Source organism: Mytilus californianus, unplaced genomic scaffold (genome assembly GCF_021869535.1).
Source record: "Mytilus californianus isolate M0D057914Y unplaced genomic scaffold, xbMytCali1.0.p SCAF_10, whole genome shotgun sequence".
Lineage (NCBI taxonomy): Eukaryota > Metazoa > Mollusca > Bivalvia > Mytilida > Mytilidae > Mytilus > Mytilus californianus.
In genome coordinates, this window is record NW_026262582.1 from 18081644 (window position 1) to 18091013 (window position 9370).

The window sequence follows — 9370 nt, forward strand, 5'->3', positions numbered from 1 at the left end:
AAGAATTTGTGTACATTGTACATTGTACATGTATAGTGGAAAAATTACATGTGCAATTTGTTACTAACAGAAGACCAACATAATAGGGCTAAAAGTTATAGATATCTGTAAATTTACATAAGAACAACAGTATCAACATTTGAACAATAACTTCATCCATTTTTTTTTTGTCAAGCGTGTGTATCAAAACATTAATTTGATTAAATATTTCTTTTTATGCACTGTATTTACAATTTCATGAGTAATTAGGTTAGATCGATTACAGATTTTTATGAAGTTATTGGGTCTTTCATCACAATTATTTATAGGTCACTGTACAGCTTTCAACAATGAGTAAAACTCTTATCATGTGCATTTATACATTAAATTACCAGAGTTATGCTACATTAAATACACAAATTAACAAATTAACAAATAATGACAGACAGCAACCAAAAAGAACAACATCAGCTTGATCTTGAGAGACTGGCATATAAAAAAGGACATAGTAAACATGTTTTTGAGAGTTTTACTGTGACATTAACATGATTAAGAAAGGGCATTAAATATCATGTACATGTATGGGTACATATAAAAATAAGAAAATGTGGTTTCATTGCTAATGAGACAACTCTCCGCAACATGGACAAGCAACTAAATGACGTAGAAGTCAACAACTAAAGGTCAGTGTAAGGCCTTCAACTATGAGCAAAATTCATACAACATAGCCATTTAGCTTAAGTCTTATAAATTGTACTGCCTTTAATAATCGAGGGTGTTACAGTATAAAATTCAATAAAAAGAAACCAGAAAAAAAGTTCAATCCTGAGAAATCCTTAGAAAATTGTGTAAATAATGACAAATGAAACATGCAGTGGTGGATCCAGGTTTAAAGTACATGAAGTATGAGATTCAGGTTGTTCAATAGGAGGTGGTACCCCGTACTTTTAATTCCCATGTTACGGAAAGTTTCATGTACATTCACCAGCTAAATTTAGGGTTTTTTATATTCTTGTAATATATTTAAAAGAATCTACTATAAGGTGAAAAGTGTCAGTCAACATGAGAGATAATCAAAACCCTGGTGACTAGCTTAAGTATAGATATCAATGAATACCAGCATTTGACAAGTTCAAATTCCATGGACAATGCAGAAAAACAAAATAAATATATCAATAGCTCAATCAAAATTGATGTCAAATACACAAAACATGCAAAAGGACATCAGTTATGGTAAAAGAAATATTTTAAAGAAGTTAAACATAAAATCAACAATTTGGTATTAAACATGAATCCCAGGAAAAGTTGAACTTGTACACGTATGTTCCATTAGATTGTATTTGGACAGAAAACATACTTTCAGTCGTGTTAAATTTACAGATACATGTAATCATAAAGTATTGCCATTTCAATTATCAAAATAAGACACAGATGAGACTTCTATCATTGTCTATGCTTATATGTTTTTCTTCCGTAAAGTTCCATTTCACATATTGCCTTTTTGCAAACCACTCACACTTGATATACTGTAAATTCAGAAATTATTGAATGCAAATAATGTGACTAGGTTAGTATCGCAATAAAAAGAACTTGCCTTCTTATAACTGAAACATACACATGTATGCAGAATTATTTGAAATCACAATAAATAAACATTTTTTTTGTAAAATTGAGAATGGAAGTTGGGGAATATGCACGTCAAAGAGACAACCCAACTAAAGAGCAGATAACAGCCAAGGCATCCATTCTTGAATAATTGCAATAATAAATGCATGCAAAAATTTCAGTATTTACAGTTTTGAAAAATTGCTGGGTATCCTGATTTTACATGTTTTATAAACTGTTTTTATTTTAAATAATAAATCATTGTTTAATAATAAAAAGTTGAAAATTGACATATATATATATGTGAAATCCCATTTTAAATAATTCTAGTGTTGGTTATTATAATATATAAGTTTATCCAGATTTTTGTAAAGAGGGGTCAACAAGAAATCTGTAAGCAATACATGGTCACACAAAAACTTTAATGCCATTTGTCTGTTTTTATATCAAAATTAGGAGATGTAGTATGATCGCCATTGAGACAACTATCCATCAAAGTTCAAATGGAATAGCTATAGAATTTAGCAATTATACTATAGGCAACTACCACCTTTGACAATGAGAAAATCCATACCGTATTTTGGGCTAAAAATGGCTTAGACATAAAAAAAAAAAAGAATTCAATTGAGAAACTTAACAGCCTAATGTATAATAAAACATATATGACAGACATGAACCAAATTAAAGGAAGCCACTGAACAAATAGTCCCTTTAATACTGTAACACAACAACACAAATTCATTTTTTTTTGTCACAAAATGAAATGCGATGCTTGATAACACAATATACAAGTAAGAACTGGAAAAACACAAAATGAAGGAAAAAAAGTGAAAATAATTTTTCACACAGCAACCCTCAGAAAAAAATATGTCTGTGTAGCAACAGATGAAAGGAAACATTCCATTTTCCCCACCCTGAATACCAAATTCTCTTCCATTTAAAATAAAGTGGTATTCTATACTTTTCAAGACTTCTGATTGAACTTGTCATACTCATTTCCAAACATATTCTGCAACTGAATATGTCAGAACTGCTTGTTTTCTTTTATTCTTCTGTTATACAATTTTTAATGCATACCATTAGCATAAATTTACAAACCCATAATTAATAAAAGATTTATATAGTTAGAGATCAAGGATTTATATAGTAAGAGATCTGTGATTTATATAGCAAGATCTTGCTTATGCTATATACAAAATAAATAGTCTGATATGAATATAAATCACCTGGGGCTGGAGGAAAGTAAATGGTTGATAAAAAGAACCACAGACAACACATAACATATATATAGAACTCGGACAACCAACATATACACCATAAGACTACTCTTCAAAGTTTAAGCGACCAAATTTGTATAGAGATTGGTAGTACAAATTATTTATGAAGGTGGAACTGCACATATTTTGTCAGTCCTTTTTACGGGAAAAATCAATATTCTACATACAATTGAAGCCTAAAGAGGGGCATCTAACACAGACAACTTGTTTTACTATCGTCGGTTACTACAAAGGTCAAACGATTTCAACAGATATTGTCAATAAGACCAATTTATGTTGAGATTTAATAATGTCAATACTCCCGCATCGTCAACTGTGACAACAGAGTTGCGGTTCTTTGATGATTGTTCGAGTCTTCAGTGCGCTTGAATAACATAGACAATTTATCGAAACCATAGTTACCAATTCTAAATTCATAAAAAGCGGGTTACCAGAGACGATATTTCTAAGAAAATTCAACTGAAATAGAAAGCTAAAGATATAACCTAATAGAAAAGTGCAGCGCGCTTATTGAATATGAAACTGTAATCACAATAGGAACGAAACTGTGTACAAATTTAACGTTATATGCGGCCTGGTAAACTAAAAATTTTATTTTTATTTAATATGTCCACTTCTGGAAAATCGCGCAGCACTTTTAATTAACGGGAAAGCACAAGGATTCGTTTAAAAAAAAGTTTGTTGATTTTTATTCAGTGTAGTAACCCGTTTTTTGCCAATTTGGTTAAGGCATTTTACCCCTGTAGAAGTCACGTGATCTAGGCGATCATGACCAAAATTTCGGTTTACTGAATCCTTACTATACGAATATATAAATTCAACAACTACTAAGATTCCTGAATTTCGGTTTAAACAATTTTATTCTTGATATATCATATTTTTGCCACTATTTACGTTTCAAAGTTCCTTAACCTACTAGCGCACGTGCTTAAGTCCATCCGCGTCAATTTATCAATAAAATGCATACGACTTCATTCTTACAACCGAACAACTACCCCAACGTTTTGTGCGCGTAAAAGTAGTTTATTTAACTTTATATTCTAAACCAAAAAAAAAAAAACATACAGTTAAGACAAATTGCCGATAAAAAGAATTTTGGCATTTTATTTTATTGATACTGACTTCATCAGCTGCGAAAAAAACAAAAATGCCATTATTCTATATTTATTCCCTTTAATATTTTGCTGTTGTTTTATTCTATTTTGTACTGTCATTTAACAATTTGGTGTCTGTGTTGATTCGATTTATCACATTGAACTACAGAGTAAAGGATAAGATCTGCTTGATCCTTTTACTTCAATAAAAAAAGCAACAGTTATGGTCGGTTTAGGACTAAACCTTTTGTAAAAAGAGGGGTTTTTTTCACTGCCAACTTCCAGTTCATATGTACGAACATTTCAGTTTTATGGAGGCCATCATTATTTGATTAACTGTTATGGAATATCTCTGTAATTGATTATACCGGCTATGTACCAAGTTTTCAATTGCCATTCAGTGTGTGTCATTGCCATCACGAAATGTCTATCGTCGGTAAAACCTCCGTAAATTGTTTAACAACAATTTTCTACGAAACTACTTATTCAATCGGGGACAAATAAGAAACAAGTGTTCAATTAGTTTTTCAAAATGTGTCCGGATATCCCCCGAGTTATAACAGGACCGTCATGATTTAATATACAACTTAGACATTTAATGTAACTAGTGTCTCACTTCTTCAAAATCGCTGTATATGGCAATATGGGAATATGACAGTTGTTTTCCATTCGTTTGATGTGTTTCAGCTTTTGATTGTGTAAGTCCGACTTTTCTTTTGGAGTTTTCCTTAGAGTTCAGTATTTTTGTAATTTTTACTTTTTTGATACGTATATAAGTATATATGTATCTCTTATAACCAATTCTATATGAATAATTCAGTGTATTTCCAATTTTCTTGCTTTATTCAATACCTGTTGGCTGTATTGTTGTCTTTGTTGTTGTCATCTGTTCTGTTGTCGGTTATGTTGTTGTTATCTGTTCTGTTTCGGTTGTTTTCTTGTCATCTGTTCTGTTGTCGGTTCTGTTGTTGTCATTTTTTCTGTTGTCATCTGTTCTGTTGTCAGTTGTGTTGTTGTAGCTTGTGTTGTCGTGACTGTTTGCGGTGTGAGAGCTATAAAACAGAAAGAAATATTAATGCTATGAAATAAATATCTCTTTATAAATGAATATAATGAAACATATGTTAACAAAGTCATTACATTAACACTATTATTTTAAACTGACTCTTTCTAACTTATCTTCACATTGTATTCTAGTTGCTATTTAACTTTTCTTTTAGACATACTCAGTTATAATTCTGATTATCTATGTCGAATCCACAGCGCACTTTCTATTGATTATGACAATTCACTACAATGTGTTAATGGTGGTTCCCTAGCTTACTCCTAATATTACACTCGGTAGTGATTCTGATTCATCCTTCCCCAACGTTTGATCCACCATTTTCTACATAAGAAAATTCCTTTACCAAGTCAGAAATATTACACTTGTTTTCCATTCGTTTGGTGTGTTTGAGTTTTTAATTTTGCCATTTGATTAGGGACTTTCCGTTTTGAATTTTCCATGGAGTTCTGTATTTTTGTTATGTAACTTTTTACTTTGAAATTCTGACTCCATTTCTTATCCATAACATTCAACATGTATTCCAGTTTACCTTTTTTATCCGCTGTCCTTTTTATCTAATTCTGACTCCTCATAGTACTTTGTAATGGACCCAGGGTTTGTACTGACTTCATTACACTCAATAGTGATGTTTTATTCACCATTTCGAATACTCATATAGCTTGTGTTTATTGTCATCTAACATTTATAACATGAGCAACACGACGGTGCCACATGTAGAACAGGATCTGCATATCTTTTGGAGCACTTGAGAATCCCCCCTCCCCCAGTTTTTGAGGGAAATTATATGGCCTTCCAAATACCGTTTCGATTCCTAACATCACTGAAGAGACATCAATTGTCGAAATCTGGATATGGTGTACAAATTATTGCACCTCATGTTTGCGGTATATCATCTTTTCCGCACGTTTATTGTTTTTCGTTTGGTAATAGATTAATAATAAGATCTATTTTGTTGCATCTTGTGATCCGTTTATTTGGCAATCGCCAATGGCAGTCAGCAGGGTTTAAGAACATCAGTTGTTCGACCTGCTAGTCAAATGCGTTTTGTTAAAATATACTTTTTTGCTCATTTGGTCTTTTGGAAAATGTTGTTTGTGCTGTATTTAGACCCCTCTACCAAGAAATTTGTTTTGCATGCACACGTATAAAAAGTGCGGTTTTTATCCAACGCAATCATAGGTTTGAACGTTGTTTTCAATTTAGACTTGTTTATATTTTTTCGTAATGGCTTGTATTATATTTGCTTTCGGGTTTATATGATCCGTTCATCCTATTTTGACTCTTTCAAAATTCAAGAGTCTATCCTAAATTGAGGTAAATTATATGGCCTTCCAAATACCGTTTCGATTCCTAGCATCACTGAAGAGACATTAATCGTCGAAATCTGTATATGGTGTACAAATTTTTGCACCTCATGTTTGCGGTATGTCATCTTTTTCGCACGTTTATTGTTTTCTGTTTGGTAATAAATTAATAATAAGATCTATTTTGTTACATCTTGTGATCCGTTTTTTTGGCAATCGCCAATGGCAGTCAGCAGGGTTTAAGAATATCAGTTGTTCGACCTGCTAGTCAAATGCGTTTTGTTAAAATATACTTTTTCACTCATTTTGGTCTTTTGGAAAATGTTGTTTGTGCTGTATTTAGACCCCTCTACCAAGAAATTTATTTTGCATGCACATGTATAAACATTACGGTTTTTATCCAATGCAATCATAGGTTTGAACGCTGTTTTTAATTTAGACTTTTTTATATTTTTTTGTTTTGGCTTGTATTATATTTGCCTTCGGGCTTATATGATCCGTTCATCCTATTTTGACTCTTTCAAAATTCAATAGTCTATCCTAAATTGAGGTAAATTATATGGCCTTCCAAATACCGTTTCGATTCCTAACATCACTGAAGAGACATTAATCGTCGAAATTCGGATATGGTGTACAAATTTTTGCACCTCATGTTTGCGGTATATCATCTTTTCCGCACGTTTATTTTTTTGTTTGGTAAAAAATTAATAATAAGATCTATTTTGTTACATCTTGTGATCCGTTTATTTGGCAATTGCCAATGGCAGTCAGCAGGGTTTAAGAGCATCAGTTGTTAGACCTGCTTGTCAAATGCGTTTTGTTGAAATATACTTTTTCACTCATTTGGTCTTTTGGAAAATGTTGTTTGTGCTGTATTTAGACCCCTCTAACAAGAAGTTTGTTTTGCATGCACACGCATAAAAATTGCGGTTTTTATCCAACACAGGTTTGAACGTTGTTTTCAATTAAGACTTGTGGCAAAACTCAAAACGACGAAAGGACAAACAACAGCCTACGAAATGCTACGTAGTATATAAATAACTGCGCAAGAAGAACTCCACCAAGAAAACGGAAGTGGTTCCATCTTAATTTGGTATGCAGATCCTAAAACATAATTGATTCTTTCTAATCTATATCTATTACTATTATACCACATGCTGCTTCTGTTTCATCGTCCTGGCCAGGACAGTCGGGGTTTCCATCACAAAGCAACGCATAGTCTATGCACATTCAACCGAGGCATCTAAATCCACCAGAAGGACATTGACCTATAAATTAATATGACATGGTAATATGATTGTCATCATTTATGATAACTGAATGCATGCGAAGAATATTTTTTCATTCCTAAAAGCGCATCGGACACACCACATTGATACAGTGTTACTTTTATATTTTATTGTCCAATTCGCATTTCCAATTTAAGCCATGTGAGTTTCTGTGATAAAGACATCGATTTCGAATTATTGTAAGTACACAATTTTGTCATAGAGTTTATTTTGATTATAAATTTTTTTTTCAAATTCATTAAAATTTTTCACTTGTATCATGTGTATCACATGTTTTTGGAATAATTCCCAAACGAAATTTCAACGAGACTGAAACATCAGAAGAAAACATCCCTAAGCTGGAATCTCTTGCTCCTTATTAAAGGAACAATTAAAAAGACAACATGTCTTTTGATTAAGTTTAGCCACTTCCATTGATATTTTATAGTGTGTCTTTCTATGTTGTGATGTTACACTATTGTTTCAGATAATGGTGAAGGTTTGGAACCATTAAAACGTTTAAACCCGCTGCAATTGTTTGCACCTGTCCTAAGTCAGGAATCTGATGTTCAATTGTTGTCGTTTGTTGATGTGGTTCATAAGTGTTTCTCGTTTGTCGTTTTTTATATAGATTAGACCGTTAGTTTTTCCGTTTGAATGGTTTTACAATATTAAGTATTGTTTTTTGGCCCTTTATAGCTTGCTGTTCGGTGTGAGCCAAGGCTTCGTGTTGAACACCGTACTTTGACCTATAATGGTTTACTTTTCTAAATTTTGACTTGGATGGAGAGTTGTCTCATTGGCACTCATACCACATCTTCTTATATCTATATACATGATTTATATGTATATGACACCATTCTATTAACTTAAGCTGACATATCTTTTTTCTTTATTAAAGGAACATTTAGAAAAACAATTTATACACGCTATATATGTATATAACATCATTCCATGTATTTTAAGATGAAATCTTTTGTTCTATGTTGAAGGAACAACAAGAAAGACAAATCATAGCTACATATATATATATTCTTACATTGACTTCCTTCATCCTCTCCGCTGGGACAATCAATATCGCCGTTACACTCTCTAAGAAATGAGATACAACTGCCATCATTACACTGGAAATTGGCGTTACACCCTTTAGTAAATAAACAAACTCGTCTGATATTATTTTTTAATGCAGAAGACACGAGATAAAGGATTGAGTGTCATAAGGAACGCCTGAATGTCAAAATATATAACATTTGATAGAGAGAAAAAAACGTAAGAGCTTGAACAGAACATCTAAAGTTATCTAACTTTTACCGTACTTTCATGTTTTTGACAAACATCATAGATGTTTTAATCTCACTCCATAAATTTATCATTAAAATACCAATGCAACAAAATGGTATTTTGTTATTCTAGAAATATCAGTAAGCAGTTCTGTGATTTGTATAACTAGATATTGACCAAATTTAAAAAATAAAAAATAAAAAACCTATTTTTCAATATTCATATGTTTCAAAGTTGGAGCAAACTAATTATTCGTTTACTTACAGCTTAATTGTAAAACTCTTTTCGAACATGTAGGCGTAAATGTAACGATAAAATATAGATTTCAAATTATAAAACCTGTTTATCTATTTTCTATCCTATTGAGTAGTCAATGATCTAAGATGTACGTGGATTCTGTGACGTAATATGTGGATGGATACTGAGACGGATTATGTGATTTAGTAAAGAGAAATTTCTTCCTCGTCCTATTGAGTATACCAGGATCATGATTTTC